This window comes from Homalodisca vitripennis, chromosome 3, assembly GCF_021130785.1.
Source record: "Homalodisca vitripennis isolate AUS2020 chromosome 3, UT_GWSS_2.1, whole genome shotgun sequence".
NCBI lineage: Eukaryota > Metazoa > Arthropoda > Insecta > Hemiptera > Cicadellidae > Homalodisca > Homalodisca vitripennis.
In genome coordinates, this window is record NC_060209.1 from 102,290,169 (window position 1) to 102,307,728 (window position 17,560).

Sequence of the window (17,560 nt, forward strand, 5' to 3'; positions counted from 1 at the left end):
TTATTGATTATTTGGAAGAATCTTTGCAGTTTGCCTATCTTACTGCTGTAGGAGGTATATTTCATATGAACTCTAATAGGAGCGTCAATATAATGTTCGTATCGCATATGCCTGTGAACGGTATAACATTATATGCTTTTTTATAAACATAACTTTATTATTAAGTGTACTTCAGGTAACATGAAACCTATAACCATCACATTGATTATCGTAAAAAGTTAAATGGCTAGTTTTTATGGAAAATATTGTCTCCCTTATATATTAAGTTCATTTCCACTTTTATGCATGGTTATAACTGTTTCAGTGAAGTGAGGAATTTAAAAAAACTATGGTTGATAAAAATACGAAAACCTGTTAGGAAATGTTATAATATAAGTGTATATAACAAATTACTAAAATCATCGCTCTTGATTAATATCCGCGTAAAGAAAATTGTGATAAAAAAGTTGCCATATGCATATATATTTGTATATATTTCAATTTGTAGTAAATTAAATGTAGGGTAAACAGGAATATATCCTGTTTAATAAACTATAGTAAATATTCAAAATACTTACTAACCCGTCTATTAAATGGGGATTAATAAGATATAGGAGGTTAGTAGCAAATGGATGAATGGTAAAGAAAAGAAATCTACCGCGATATTACATTGATGTGTGGAAGTGGCTTTATGGGAAAAATAATGTTAAAAACATCCAAAAATGGTTTACATAGAAATAGTTAGCACTTTATCATTATCTTTCCAATCCCTAAGGCAGTTACATACTCAATTGTATTTTTACTTGTAGAATATGAGAATAGGCCTAACTTATTTACCATGTTACATCTTAAAAAAAGTATTTTTAATGGTAAATTATAATTAATTATAGAAAACTAAATAACTAAACGTGGTTAAGTACATTTAGATGAAACATTTTTAAACAGTCTACTAATTTACTATTTAAAATTAGTCAATAATAATTAGTTTTGAGTATATAGTAACGGTTGATTATAACATCGATTTGTTAATATTTATTTATTGTAATAACTTTTCTTTTACATACTGTTATTTTGAAAAACATGATTGTATTTCTCTTAACATTTTAATTAATACTTCTTTATAGAGGTATTTCATCTTAACACTACATTAATATACAAATTTCATTGGTAGATTGAAAAAGAGTTTGAATAAACTGAGAGCTACAGAGTTCGGAGTAGAGTTTTGGAGTCCTATTTATATGCAACACTGCTACCTCTGAACAGTTTGTTTCAACGGAACCTGCCCCCAGAGATATCCCCGGCCTGCTTTGTTTTTAATTTACAGCCCACCGATCCGAAATACAAATTCTTCTTTCTTAGGTACCCGTATTGTAAAATCGTTAGAAAGTTAAATAAGAGAAATAAATCACTATCTTAGATTTCTTACTGCTAATTTATAACATATGAAGTAGGACTTGTGACTTATTCATTAGAATGCACCGATAAGTTAAAAGTCTTTATGAAATCTTATATAATTTCCTACGATTGTTGAAACTGAATATTAATGCTAACCTTTATTACCGCAAACCTTTCTTTACCTGATATACTTATTTATTTGCAGATAACAGGCCATGTTTAATTTTGAAAGTCATAGATGCTTGACTTAATAATTATAGATTTTATCAGACAAGGTTTGTGCGTATGTATAAAAAACTATAAATATATACCGCTTAAGTTTAAATAAAGTTATAAGAATAAACTTAAAAACTTAAAAGAATAAAGTTAAAAGAATAAACTGCTCAGTAGTTCATTACTGTTGAGATTCAGAGTAAAATAGGTGAATACATTCCTAGCAAAGTGTTGTCACAATGAAAATTTAATCTAAAAAAGCAAGAACCTTGCAAAAGCATAGTTCTTTGTATTTCGTACAAGATACGCATGATATGAAACACTGCAATGGTGTTAATTAGTTCAAAGCCACCATATGTTTGTATTAAATTTAGATGTTTATCAATATATTTAAAACTTTAATTATAGTCTACCAATCCTTTATTTTAAAAAGCGCGCGTCCTCATAAATAGGTCACATTTTGAATATAAAAACAGTCAACGTATCATGTAAACACACATAAAAGCACACATTTGTGGTTATGCAGTCAATGTTTTACTAACGTTTATCATGTACAATCCTATTTTTAGAAGGGTACCAAATAAAATTAATTTTATTAAAGTACAAAATTCGATCACGACGTCCCTATTTTTGTTTTTTTCATAAGAACTGATAAAATATGATATATTATATATGTGACAAACTCTATCAACTTACATAAAAAAAGGAAAAAATATGTATTGTCATCGTTTCTTGTGGCGGTCTCCTAGCCGAGTCTCGTATATGGAACTGAAGTTTAGAGTTGGTTTTAATTATGGTGTTAATGTCTACAGTAATCCAATTAAAATATAAAAATTTTGATGTGGGACATTTTGTAATATATCGTATAATATTTAACAAAAACGCATTATACCAACGTACATGGAATATCAAAAAGAATGTCAATTCCAATAATATAATCGGCCTGATGTCCACTGATACGGTTAGAATGTTGAAGTTTGAGGGAAAAAGCTTTATGATTCATTCTAACTCGTAATTAATGTATTATAATTATTTAGACTAACGTATTATTTAGGATAACATTACTTGTTTTATGTTGTATGGTAATATTAGTTAAATAAGGGAATGATGTTATTGTACTTTATTAAAAATACCCGATCATTCTTCATGCACACAAAAGATCAGCAAACCAAGGCGCTCTTAAACAAAGAAATGTCGGGTCGAGTGTTGAAGATGTGTTGTCAGCCGCAGGGCTGCGCTGTTTTGTCATCTCATAACGTTCATTTAATGGCAGACATCATGTTTTCTTTCATTGCAAACAAAGATTTTTTAAGAATTATCGTTTTATCAGTAACATACGTAAAACTCCTAAATAATATTTGATCACATCTTCTAATAACAACAATAAGAGAAATTTGTTTTGTAAAAGTATAAAACAATAGTTAAAAACAGCTTAACGATGCTCCTACACAGCTTTAGGTCCGTACAAATATACAAGGGGACAATATACTTTTTACTTAACTGTCGTCAATTTAGCTTAGAAACATCTAGTTGAAACGTTAATGTATATATAATAATAATATAATAATTTACACAATCCGAAAATATGAAAGTTTCGTGTGTACTAGAATACTTTTAATAGACACTAAGCTCGGATCATACACAATTTTTAATCAACATTATTTGATATTTACCTCACTCAACAGTAAACAGTACCAGCCTATTAAAAAGACAAGAATTTAAAAATTTAAGTAAAAAAAATTTCTTACATACAACTTTGATTATATTAAAAACTGCTCTCTCATAAAATGGAACTGTATTTTTATTTAATGTAATTCACATGTTTTTTGTGATTTAATATCTGAAATATATGCATTAATTATGCGAGGAGTTGCATATATATATATATATATATATATAGTATATATATATATGTATATATATATATATATATATATATATATATATATATATATATATAAAGAGTTTAACTAAAAGACTAATGAGATTTCGTTTATGACATTATTATTTCCCCTTCACATTGTTATTGAAGACAATACTCAAGTACACGACAACCTGGCGTCTAATTTACTTTTTTGGTTCCGTTCTGTGTTTTCCACTCATTTAGTGTATATTGGGATTTAGTTCTTTCTAAACGGTTCCATAAAAAGCAGAAGAAATATATTCCTTTAATTAAATATTGTATGTGTTTAAATATGAACAAGTATAAAATCTTTAAGATAGATTTGAATACATTTAATGCACTCAAGCGGTGTAATATATTGTAATCAAAGAAGTTACCTCTATAAGCTATTGACGGAAGAGAACTGTCCCTACACCTAACGGGACCAATTTTATTTGCAGATCTTGGTATCATTCAAAGTTGTCTAAGCAGGATACTTCTCGTTTAGTTCTTTAGGTAAATAAGTTATTAAAGTCTTATATTATAACTCAACCTTTTATTACATTCTTATAATATATTACATTATTTTATGGACCTTGAGTAGTCTATTATTTCAATTGTCAGTTGTAAATTGGTGTGGGTAATAATAATAATGGCTTTATTTCCTAGCTCTTTTCAATTAACACTGTTTTACAAAGGTGTTTCAGTTCAGGTATTTATGACTATTTATTTCAATTAACAAAACTACTTCAGTGCACGTATTTATTTGATTAATATGTCAAATATATAGACTTTTAATAGCTTGAAATTTCCTGCCTGATCTTAGTATATTGTGCAAAAGGACGTGTACTTTTTAATAAAGTTGAGTTACTAATGTTGAAAAATAATGATTCATTATACTGAATTCAGCTCATAGATATCCTAAAGCATTTTAAATGTTTTAATGATGAAAACTGCATTCAATACAGTTAGAAATACTTCTAAATAGAATTGTGGACGAACATTGGTTTCAGTGCAAATAACCGTTTAACCACAGCTAACCACATTAGACTGTTCCAAACTGTATATCCCGGGTATTTAGTTGGTCTGTGTTTCACTAAGATTGTTTTACTTAATCCGTACCATATCAAAGGAAAGAACGCTTTGTTATAAAAACCAGGTTATCAAGTCTGAGAGAATACTATTTCATAATTTCTTCCCTACATTGGGATGAGATATTTTAGCGCGTTAATACAATACTAAAATAATCAGTTTTTAAAAACAATTTTACACGGAGAAAAAATAGTCATATAAGTTTTATATTGTTTTTTTATGCTAACCTAACTTCTATTCAAATACTTTCTTATACTCGTATTTTAAATTTAAATTCCTTTTACACCAGTAGTTTTGTTACGTTGCAGGATTGGATACATTATAATCATAACTGGAATATTATATCAATATACACAGCATGTATGTTATTATTGACTATCAAATTTTGACAAATATGCCTTCATATTTCAGAGTGATTAATGTTTCAAGACCTGGCCTGTGAAGTAATGAGCTATGTACACCCCTGTAAGTATTTTAAAAGAAAGGTATTTTTTAATCTCTGAAAAAGTCAAAGCACCTGAACCATTTTAAAGCCTAACACGTAAGACATTTTTTATGTTCATACATTTTATACGTATTAGACATCCTTATTGTTATATTTTATTATCATTAACTCGATGGCTTACTTTGGTACAACCGTTCTCTGCCCGTTTAATAGGCGGCTTTCAGTTTTTCAATAAAAAAATATGACATGGGATTTGTTATTTTTGATGCTTGCCTTAGAATTCTATTTCCTCCTAAAAGTAGTGACGTTGACGATCTAGTTTTAGATTAAATTGTAGATTGAATATTGTATTTCAATCTCTACTGAATAGTTAACTTTACATTATGCGTAATGAGTATTTTACAGCTTTCGAGTAAAAATATTGTGTACTCGTCAGAGATTATCATAGTTCAGTAAGGGCAGTAAAAAGACTGAAAGATCTTAAATAACAAAAGAAGGTTTTTAGAGTTTATATTCTGTTGTGATCTCAACGTTGTTTTGTTTATAAACCTAATCCTTCATATCTTTGAAGGATGTTTTATAGCGAAGAAAACTCTTAAAGAGCTAGCCTTTATTGAATCGCTAAGGGAACCTTTAGTATATAATGTTTAGAAATTTAATGGTAACCATACTTCTTTATAAATCAAGTATTTATTTTCATTATTAGGAAGGAAGTTTAAACTGTTAAACTATGTGTTTTTTTCGTTATATTATTACATAACTATCTAACTATCTCATTTCATTATAAACAATTCTCATATATAATTAGCACCTACAAGCATGATAAAAAGATAATTCATGTAATTTCCCCTAAAAATAAAATATAGTTTTTATTTTAAATCTACCTATAAAAACTTAATTTGATTTGCTCTAAATTAAAAAAACAGGAAATGTTTCATAATCTTTAACTTTGCGAACCTAAACCGTACTTTTTTTAAAGTAGGTAATGAAAAAGCGTTAATGCATACCCATTAACGCTTCATATAATACAAAAAGGGGGATATGAAATGAACCTCTCAAAATTACTTTGATATAAAAACGTATTTAAGGTTTTGTATGTAATATAAAGCTTAATTTAAGTGAAATACCTGTATATCACTTATATAATTCTATGAAGCATGTTAAAGTGTCTAAAACTTTTTAAATCTATTCACCAAAGTTTCACACAGATTATCGGAATAAAGATACATTTCATTTTTACTGTGCAAAGAAACATTACTGAGCCGGAAAGGCAATCAACATGAGTACAATAGCAGCGTAAACTTTCTTCATTAAAATTTAGATTAGCTTAGAACTATTTCACTCTGAGTTGTTGCCCGAAACCTGTGTCTAGTAAAAGTCAGTAATATCTTGCTTATGTTTCTTATTAGCTGAAATTCTTATCCTGCCATATTTTATTAAGATTGAATAAGTAGTCTACTGTTTTTCTATCTTCGCTTAAAACGTTTTTTGAGCTGCCTCTCAAATACTACTATAGAGGCATTTGCCATAAAAGTTTGGAAACTGAGTGATTGTTCCCTTGTCTCCATTTTACGCTAAATTGATAAAACGGGTGAAGCTGAAAATTGTAATTTAGCTTTGATATACAACACAGTTTGGCAACCATACCTACAAGGCTAGGGCACTTTTATATCATCATTTGTCCCTTTATAAGCAAGGGAGTGCTAAAACCTAGAAATTTACAAAAGGATTTACTCGCTCATATTTAGTGATAATTTCTCTTCAATTTAGTTATACAATAATAGTATGTAGTTGATTATAAATCCAAGTTTTTATACGTAATTCCGAATTATGTAATAAGAAAGTATTATGTAAAAATAGCATTGAAACAGTGTTAGCTAGTGATTTAACATACACCACCTAACTACGAGCGAGTATTTTAAAAACAATGATGTACATATTGTATATGTTTTACAACGAATCAAAATTACAGATAGTTCGAGCAACAGGCTTAAAAAAGGATACTCATAACTTATTAACATCGTAAATACTTTCAGAAATTGTGTGGGATTTAATCTTACAATGTAATCTGTACAGTAGAACAACAATTTCTGTGTTATTTGATTAATAGGTAAGGTAAAAGAAGGAGTTTTCATTTAAATTTTCTCATAACTTATAAAAACTATAGAAATCGTTTCAAATCAGATAGTGATATTATAAACATTATTTTTCTTTTATGATTTATTTGTTATATATATTTTACCTCGGAGGGTTTGTAATGTTTGTTGTTGAGAAGAAATTAAATTTATATTCAGAGAAAGAAAAAAAGGGTAATACACATGTTGAGGAACCGATGAGAGTTTTAAGCTTATTCTCATGTGTCCTTTTTATGTATAAATTATGCAATAATTTAACATGTGCTGAAAGAGTCTGATTTAACGATGAAGAATAAGAAAATAATTTAGAAACGTTTACTAACGTAATAAGAAAACAGTTGTTGAAAATCAGCTGCACATGTGCATGGAAAACCTTCTCAGAAGAGCCGTGAAGAGGTTTTCTCAGTATCGATTTAATTTTAGTTATGGAATTTGAACTTTTTTGTTGAACCGTGAATGTCGGTTGCGCATGTATTGTGGGGTTTTTGGATCGATATGCTTTGTAGTGTGATATGTATAATAATAACATCATCGTTACCATGGTTAAAAAGAATCCATATCAAAATTTACGTGATAATACATTTTACCAGCTTTATCTTATTGGAAACTAAATGATTAATATATGATCAAACACTCCAATAAATGACAAAGATTTATTATTTTTGAGGCCTTTCGTGCTCAATGAACACATCATCAGACCCACATAGCTGAAATAAAAGTTACTTGATGATGTTTTTGTAATATGTTTCAGTAATATATATTGAGGTATAGAAAATATGATATTAGTTTTAATGGTAAATAATGTGGTAATTAATTTTGAGTTGTATAAAAAGTATTTAAACCAAAGAGACGATGTCTCTCGAAGCACATATTAAATTTTCTTAATTTATATTTACTTATAACGCTGTAATAGGATCTGTTTTAACAATATATTAAATCCAGCAACAATACACATACTAACTTAATTGTGTTTAGTGAAACAATATTAATACATAATATGTACTGTACTGATACTGTACATTATTATTTTCTATCCAGCCAGTTCTCCAATGAAATAGTAGTAAAAATTAAAATATATAATTTAGACATAAATATCTAACTTGCCGGGTGAATGTGCTACCATTACACCACAGAGCCCTTTTTACGATTCAATTATTTTGTATTTGGCCGTATCTGTCACATATGCGTCCTGGCAGAGCAAGTACTTTTTGTGATTCAATGTTTATTGAAATTAAATTCGGCTATTGCTATTTATAAAAATTTAATTAGTGTGGACATAAATATCTGTAACTCAATTTACCAATAAATGTGGACAATTTACCATGAAACTCAGCCAAAAATACCAAGTCCCTCTTGTAACAGACAAATGTTGGGTATATTAGATGTGTTGTCAGCTAACAGTGCTACGCCATTTTGGCGCCGGCCAGAATACAATTAACGACATACTTAATTCTTTTTTTAGAAATGATAAAAGAAAGAGTTTCTCTAACAATAGGTCTAATTTATAAATACATATGAAAGTTTCTTTTTATTTTACACACATTATACAAAAGCGAAGGGGAAAATATTACAATATTAATACCATCATATAATACAGCTCTCGTCATAAAATAGAATTTTATCTATTTTTTCGTTACAATATGTAAGTACGTATAATTTAAGCAATAATATATAGAAAGTAAACGGGTTTGAATAAAAACCCTAATATATTACGTTATAAATTTTTTTACATTTTTATTTTAATTTCAGATGACTGAATTACTCTATATAAAAGCGCATTTTATAAATTCTAATTGTCTTAGACTTTACATCGAAAGCTATCCACTCTGGAAACGTTACCATTACCATTTAAAAACTTCCTTCTGTACCAATAACAGGTGTGGTTGTTCTTTAATAAAAATATCTCGAAAGACATTAAGATATGGCATATTATAACCATACTAAGATATCAGAATTTCTTAAATCCGTTTAACTTTCGACTATCCATTGTATCCATTATACTTAATAAAAATCGAAGCTTTACAGACTTAAATTTTTTATCTGATGTATTCGGGCTGTTCTACAGTACCAACAACTTCCACAAGTATATTTTAAGTTAAATCGTTGATCGTAGTGCTTGGTTGGTGTCATAAAAACTTGGTATACAAAGATGGTTAATGAACATATTTTAATTTATTACACATTTTTTCAATAATTTTTACAAATAACATAATCTTGAAACCCAACTAAAACTGAAACTTTGTACACAAAAAATAATTGAATTTTGTTATTTGTTGAATGTACCATTCTCTTATCAAAACACATTTTAAAGGCTCATCTTAGCGTAAATGTTTATTCTGCACCCTGCTGTTTACATACCTCTCCAACCTTCATGACTACATTGTTCTGTAAATGAGTTTAGTTTAGTCAATATCAAAAACCTTGAGAAACAACATTTGTACGGAAACAGTTAATTGATTTAAAACTACAAAAATAAATAATTAAAAAATTATCATATAGCAATACATATATTGTCTATATATAAACATGAAATGTTGTTAGTAAATTAGAAGTGGTATATCCTCAATGCCCACTTATCTCATGAGTTGCTATGCAATTTAGAAAAAATATATTCCTGACGTCCCTGTTATGCAGTATGAAGCCGCGGGTAACAACTAGTATAAGGATAAATAAAGCTTCAATGAAACAAAAAAGCATCGGTAGAATGTTGTAAATAATTATTCGTCTGTTGTCTTATAATCAAAATGTTCCATAAATTAGTCTCACATTCCAGTGAAAGTTGTTTGTATTTCTGTCTTGTTAACTGTGCTCGTGAAACAAAATGTTTAAGTGCTTCAATACAATTTATGACACTGACCATATGGAATTTCTCCAAAGAAAGACTTACTGGTGTCACAGAAACAAAGGAGTGTTTTACGGTATAAAACTTTATCTACAAACCAACAGCAATTTCCTTGGCATCGCAATAACATATAATTTATACATAAATAGATATATGTAAATATATACTGTAAGTAAGTATCTGTTTCCCACTATGAAGTAAAGTATTCAATTAAAAGTTATCCCAGTATTTACCGGTTTTTAAACACTAAAATCTATCTCATGGTTAATTGTATGTATATATATATATATATATATATATATATATATATATATATATATATATATATACAGTATATACATTGTAATGTATATACATTATGTTTATAAGAGCAACCCAGAATAAGGATATGGTCAGAAAATTACCATTTAAATATAAAAAATATATATTTGAAGTAGAAGAGCAGAAGTGGAGAAGTGGGATAGTGATGTAAAGTCCTCTGGGGAAATTACATTTTCATTAAAGACAGGTCCTTGTTCAACCTGGCGAGATCAATCAGTAAAATTGGAAAGATTTAGGATTTTCTTTTGTGACTTAAATGGATAGAACTGAATAAAAAATAGTTTTTGCTACTAAAATCCTGATTAATTTTGCATTAGTAATAAATAATTGTAACTATATTTTAAAGCATATAGTTACAATAATATATATATATTTATATATATATATATATATATATATATTATATATATATATATATATATATATATATAATTTGGTAGCTGATTCCATAGTAAGCTTAGTTTTCGATCTTTCCAAGTAAGCATTTCTAGAGTACAGTACTATTTGCCAAATCAATATAGATAGGCTTGATTTTGTCTATAAATGCTAAAAGAAAATATTTTGTGAGGTATTCGAAATATACTAAACTATTCCTTATGCATGTACCAGTTAACATGTTGATGACAGAAACAATTACATTCAACAAAACGTGGCCCAATTTCTGCCAATATAAATCAAATGCAGCGCAAATATTAATACTGTGCTCTTTGGCTATTATATAAAACATGAAAAACACTGTATATATGAGTTGTTTATTTAGTATCTCAACCCATAATAATAACATAATTCACATAAAATTTTGGGTAAACAATAAATAACAGATGTTTACATTACAACACCTGTTTATAATGCAACTCATGTTTCTAATGTTTCTAATAGTACATACGAAGAGAATATATATCAATCCTCATCTTAAAAATTTCAAGATATAACCTGATCAATGTGTAGTCTCTAGATTTGCCCACCATCCATATCCACGTAATGGTAGGCATTGCTGACATTTGGTGTAGAGACATACTTACTGAAAATAGTGAAAACTATTTACATAAAGCAATTTATCCGTTATATAACTCTGTTTTATATGTATATATATATATATATATATATATATATATATATATAGTTTTATATATATAAAAACTTACGATTCTGCAACACCTAATTTATAAGGTTTATTGTATACAAATTGCTATAAAGCCGTAATCACCAAAACTTTGAATATGTGTACAGCGTTTGGAAGGCAGTTTATCTGAAATTGTGGCAGAACAACGTTTACAGTGATTCAAGACGTAACAGATTAATGGTGTATTCAAGTAAAGGTCTCTAAAGGTATCCGCACAATACTTCTAGAGTTCTTCTAAATTAACGTGTTAAAAAACGAGCGAGTGCAATGTGACCTGTCGTCTATTACAAAGGGCATAAAAAATAAAACAAAAAATTAAACAAAGTGCAATGATATCATGACCTGAACATCGAGGTCCAAGTGTTGGATATCATCATGATATCAATTCCTTATCTTAAATTCATTTTGGATAGACTTGTATATTTATATATTTCTTAGGGTCATCAAGGAAATAAAGTAATTGAAACATGGACATATAGTCTATTACACCGGGTCCAAACCCGGCACAATACCCTGTGTCGAATTATGTAGTCTACACTTCGAATCCTATGAAAGAAATCCGAAAATATGGCTATCCAATATGTCCGAATAAAATAGGCAGAGGCTTCCTTATTATCTTACAGGTACGTGTAACATATAAATTATTTAATTTAAATCAATTACACATGCTTCTATTATGGAAAATTATATAGCAGGAGTTTGAATGCTTGTTTGAACTCTGAAATAATACTAAGGTTAAATAAACTTATTTACATTCCAAAATCACATTACGTATAAAACACTAGTACATAGGTATGAGCTCTAAACGTATGGATGGTCGTTTCATTACAGTCGGCTCTCAAGGCAATGAAGTATTACATCAACCAAAATCATCATTTAACTATAAAGACATGGTTTTGTCTCTCAAGAACGGAATAATGTTTTAATAAAGTTTACATTTGATCATAAATAAAAGAACTTTTTAGACACAAGTAGTGTCTATGTCCATTTGTACAAACGTTTTAAAATATTTGTTTGTATTCACGTTTTAAGATGAATTGAAAGCGACTTAACTCTGCAGTTCAAAAAGTGTTCTAATAATCGTTCACAAGCGTTCATAATATTCTGATGTTTAAATATGTACTAATACCAAATACAGTATTACAAAATATAACTTAGAATAAAGTTCATATTACAGTGGTTCTGTAAGGAAAATCCAGTCTGCTTAACGATATTTTAATGATTGAAAATCACTTATACATTATTATTACACAAATGGCTCCGTATCTTCCATTAAAACTAATGACGCTCTCGCCTTTCGTCGACTGAATACTACTCCATCATTTATACTTCGCCTTAATCGATAATGGATGGATTTCTCATTACTGATCATAAAATTAAATGTATCATCTAATTTTTTCATGATACATTTAAATATATATATATATGTATTATATATATGTTTATTTATATCAGTAATTATTTCTTCCTCTTGTTTATTGCCAAAATTGAATATTATTGTATAAAAAAAGTTAAGTTAGTTATGTTAATAACAAAATGTCTTTTTCGGAAAATGTGTTCTTTGTATTTACCAAATGAGTATTCATGTCTTTTGGACATAGAAAATAGCAAATATTAGCATTAACGGGCATTAACTGTTATAACTGTTTCTACTATAAAACGAGGTAAATAAAAAGTCAGGACCCTTTGTCTTTTGTTATAAAGTTTATATAATGATATATCGTTTGGCTAGTGGTGGAAAGGAAGTTTTATTCCTTAGGTGATTTTGAAAATGTTTGTGTCCCCTAAAAGTGCAGGATTTTGGGAGTTAATTAAAAAAGAATTAGAATTAAATCGCTCTTCATTCACCCCTTATTTTTAAGAGCATAAACATTAAAAAAAAGGTGAATACCAGATATCACTATATCTGTCCCATAAAAAAATAATAGGATGTTATGATTGTAATTAAGGCTTTACACTAACTTTCTTTGTTGTTGTTACTGTTTGCGAGGAAAAAAACGATTTATCGGTCGTTTTTATTCTGATTCAATTAGGAATGCAATGGATGAAGGATCCAATGAAGATTAAAATGTCAACTTATAAGATGTTTATTTGCAAAGAGTGACAAGTTTTCCCGGTTCCAACTAATGTTTAATACAAAAAAGGTCCCTTCCTTGTTTTAATCTCGTCAGAAAAGGTGATACTTTTAGAGTGGTTATAACCCAGTGTTATCATTATTGTGTGGTTACTGTTTTGTGAAGTTTTTTGAGAAATGTTTATCTGTTATAATGTTATTACAGTTAATAAATTCAATCGATTTGTCATTCGTACCTTTAAATAATATTCTCAAATGATTAGGCTACTGCCTACGAGAAATAATGCCCCGCAGTCACGACTATTAATTAGAAATAATATTTAATTTCTGCCATTTGAATTGAATTTTCATGAGGCAGAAAGGCGATTTAATGTAGGACATCTTTGTTTACATTTGATAAGGAAGTACTAATGGACTTTTGTAATAAGAATCTGGACCCATTTCAGATACTACGCTCAGATCGGCCACCTTTAGACAAAAACAATTTTTTTTTTTAATGTACCACAATTTTTGAAGATTGTGATACATTTGATACAAGCAGTATACCTGATCAGTAGCAAATATTTATGACGTTTCCCAAGGGTCTGTGGTATGCTTACTGAAAAAATTCACCCTTATAAAATGTAACTTGTATATGAGTAAGATGAAGACGGAACTTCACGTGTTTACAATTTTGGGAGGAAATATAAGCACTAATTTCTACTCAACCATTGCTCGTTAGAAATGTTATGTTCAGTGATGAATAACGTTTTTTTACCAATGAAGTTTTAAACAAACACAACTGCAGGCCCGGAAGCACAGAAATCCCCATATTTTCCGTGAATCTTGCACAAAATATAAAAGAAAGGCGTGTGCCGGGATTTTTGGGATCCATATTTTAGGACAATTTTGTATTTACAACTGACCATTTTTTAGGATTGGAAAATACATACAAGAATGTTCTTTTTAAAGAGAAATTTTCATATTTTCATAGAACACATAAGGCGTAAAATGATTTAAAATACAAAATGCTATTTTATCAAAACTTTTGGAGGCTAAAAAAAATTGAGAATTAATATATAATTGTAATATAATTGTTATTTAATAAAAATCGTATCCTAAAATATTTTTTGGGCCGGTGGTGTCAGGAACTAGGAATATATGGATGGATAATCTTGTAAATTATCAAGCATTGCAGTAAGATTTTAGTATCATAAGATAATACAAGGGGCAAAATTGACAAAATTGATAAAGATTAAGGCTATATTTAGTTTAAAGTAAAACTAAGTAGAGAAGAAACACATTTTATGACTGTAAGTTTCTAAACATTTATACATACTAATAAAGAAATACCGAAAATGAAAATGAAATGTTTATTATTTTGTATTCAATTACTCAACCCTTATCAAAGGATTATATTATCGAGGAATAACAAAATAATTTTTCGAAGGTTTTATAATATTAGTTTCACCATAGTGTCTACAATTTAGAAACGAATTAAAAGCTTTAATTGGTACATAAATGAAAACAGGTATTCATATGTAGTGATGGTATTTTATTACTCAAACATTATTTGTACCAAAGATTAAATGTAAACCAGGAAGTGATAAAAGTTTAAGGAGCGAAGGCTGTAAATATTTTATTACATTTTTATAGAAAACTCCTTCGCTACGTTTTCACAGTGGAAGTTCTCCTAACATGACATTGACTGAAAAATGTATATGTTATGGAATGATCCATTCCCACAGCGGTAAAGAGTAACATTAAAGAATCTCTATTTATCTTATAGGTTTATAAATATTGAATTTAACTGTAAAACCTTAGCTTTAATGAAACATCGAACAAGGAGTCTATTCCCAAATCTTGTTTTGAGACAAGACCAATATATTAAAATTTTAGAGTTGTTTTTAACGTTGCTATCTCCTTTCAGGACGAATCTGAACTCTGCCAAGGTCACTCTAAGGCTGACGTACATTTACATTAATAATGTGGTGAAGAAACACTGCGGTCTGTTGTATATCACGCCTAGAAATGACTGACTCTAGATATACACGTTAATAACCCATGGACGACCCATTTAACATCGATGATAGAACTGGAAATTACAGAGGTTACTTGGCGTAAGGTTGGTACAACACTATTACTATACCAGAAGCTGGACCGCTCTCCTTTGTCGGCCAGCAGAAAAATGAGTGTTTGTTTAGAATTCTGTAAATGTTTAACAGTGTAATGTTTTGTTCACGGAAGTGCTAATAAGCCGTAGTCATAAACTATGGCACTTGTAAGGTGGACTGATCCTAAAATATAATATAATAATATAAGAAATGCTTAGCGCAATACATTAGGGATTAAATTTATGGGGTTTATAACTACCAACGAATGTTCTAGTAGTTAGATTTACCCAGGTTTTAAAAATTAACAAGAAAAAATGTGTACGGAAACTGTAAGGATACTCCTTATTAAGCGTGGCTTAACTGTTCCTAATCTGGACGCGCACAACGAAGTCTCCAATCGGGATCACCTTAAATGACTGCAAGGATGTGTCAGGAGGAGTTATTTACAAATATACATTCATAATCGGTAAACGTTTCACTACTCAATACGTTTTCAGAACACATGCATATTTAAAATTATACTAACAGGATTTCAGGACATTATTAATGTAACAATAACAGTTTTCTGCAGTTTAAAAGTGTACGGTATTTATTAAGTGCATTCAAAGTAAACTTCTGAAGAGTTGTTTTACGAATATTCTACCGCTAATATTACTATGTATATTGGAAGGGAATGTTGCTACTTTGTTAATCCTAGAAGAATTACGTAGAGAACTAAACTGATACCCCAAACCCAACTACTTAGTAAAGTATCGTAATATAAAACCGCTAGCAAGCTTCTTCTCACTATTTATTCACCATCCACAATGGAAATGTCTGCTTAATTTGTCAGGTAAGTTTTCATTTATTTATTTTATCTAATGTGTGATCCAGTTTGTAAATACCTTAACTAAATTAATATACAAATAATTGTTTACCGATCGCATAGAAAATATGCCAATGTTCAATGGCAAAATCTACGTGAGTGATTCACAGAATCCGTCATAAATACATTTACTAAGCGCCGTATTGGGCTACCAAAACGATCAAATGCAACAGCGAACTTAAATGATTGATGTATCACCGCTCAAATAACAGAACAAAACATACAGATAACCTAATTCAAAAATCAATATTAAATGATTATTATTTCATTATGTGCTTGACACATTTATGATAGAAACGTATTGTAGCCTCAGAAAACCCCAGCATAAATAATTTTTATACAAACTAAGTATAATCGTATGATGTTTTAACAATACATAGAAATACATGTAGTCCTATGACTTGAAATTTTACATGCATCTTCAATGAAGCCATTTGTAGCGTCCTCTTACCTTCTTTTGATAGTTTCTTTGAAAACAAATGTGAACAAAAATAAATAACTTGATTTATAATATTTTATATATAGTTGATGATAAATATAAATACTTTAATGCGTTTTATATACATTAATGTACATACAATCTTGTTCTTATTATTTATTTTTAAAGCGGTATTCAACTATGATATAACGGATGGAGCGGAAAATTAATGCACCAATCGCATGTAAATAACAATTGTGTAAAATAAAAAAAGTAATCTTGTAATTTGAACAGTAAAATCATAAACACGCCTAGATGAGAACTGTTTATATGAGAGGTATCATGTAAGCTATCTCTCTTCTCCTGGCCTATGTTTAGTATGTGGTGATAAAGCTTTTAGGAACGGAGGCTGTAAAGTATTTATAGCATTTTTACAGAGATCCCCACAGTTACTCTTTCCAGCGATAACTTTCTAAATGTACCATTGGATCCAAAACATTCAGCTCAGAACTTTATGTTTGCATAGCATTATGGCGGAACTAAAAACCGAAGAATTTTCAGTTAACTTATATGCATGAAGTCATTAAGTCATGTCTCGTTGCTAAAGTAGTGTTACTATGTGTATCTTACACAATTTTGGTTTAAAAGAAGCATACAGTTTTAAATTAATCAAACTTAATTCC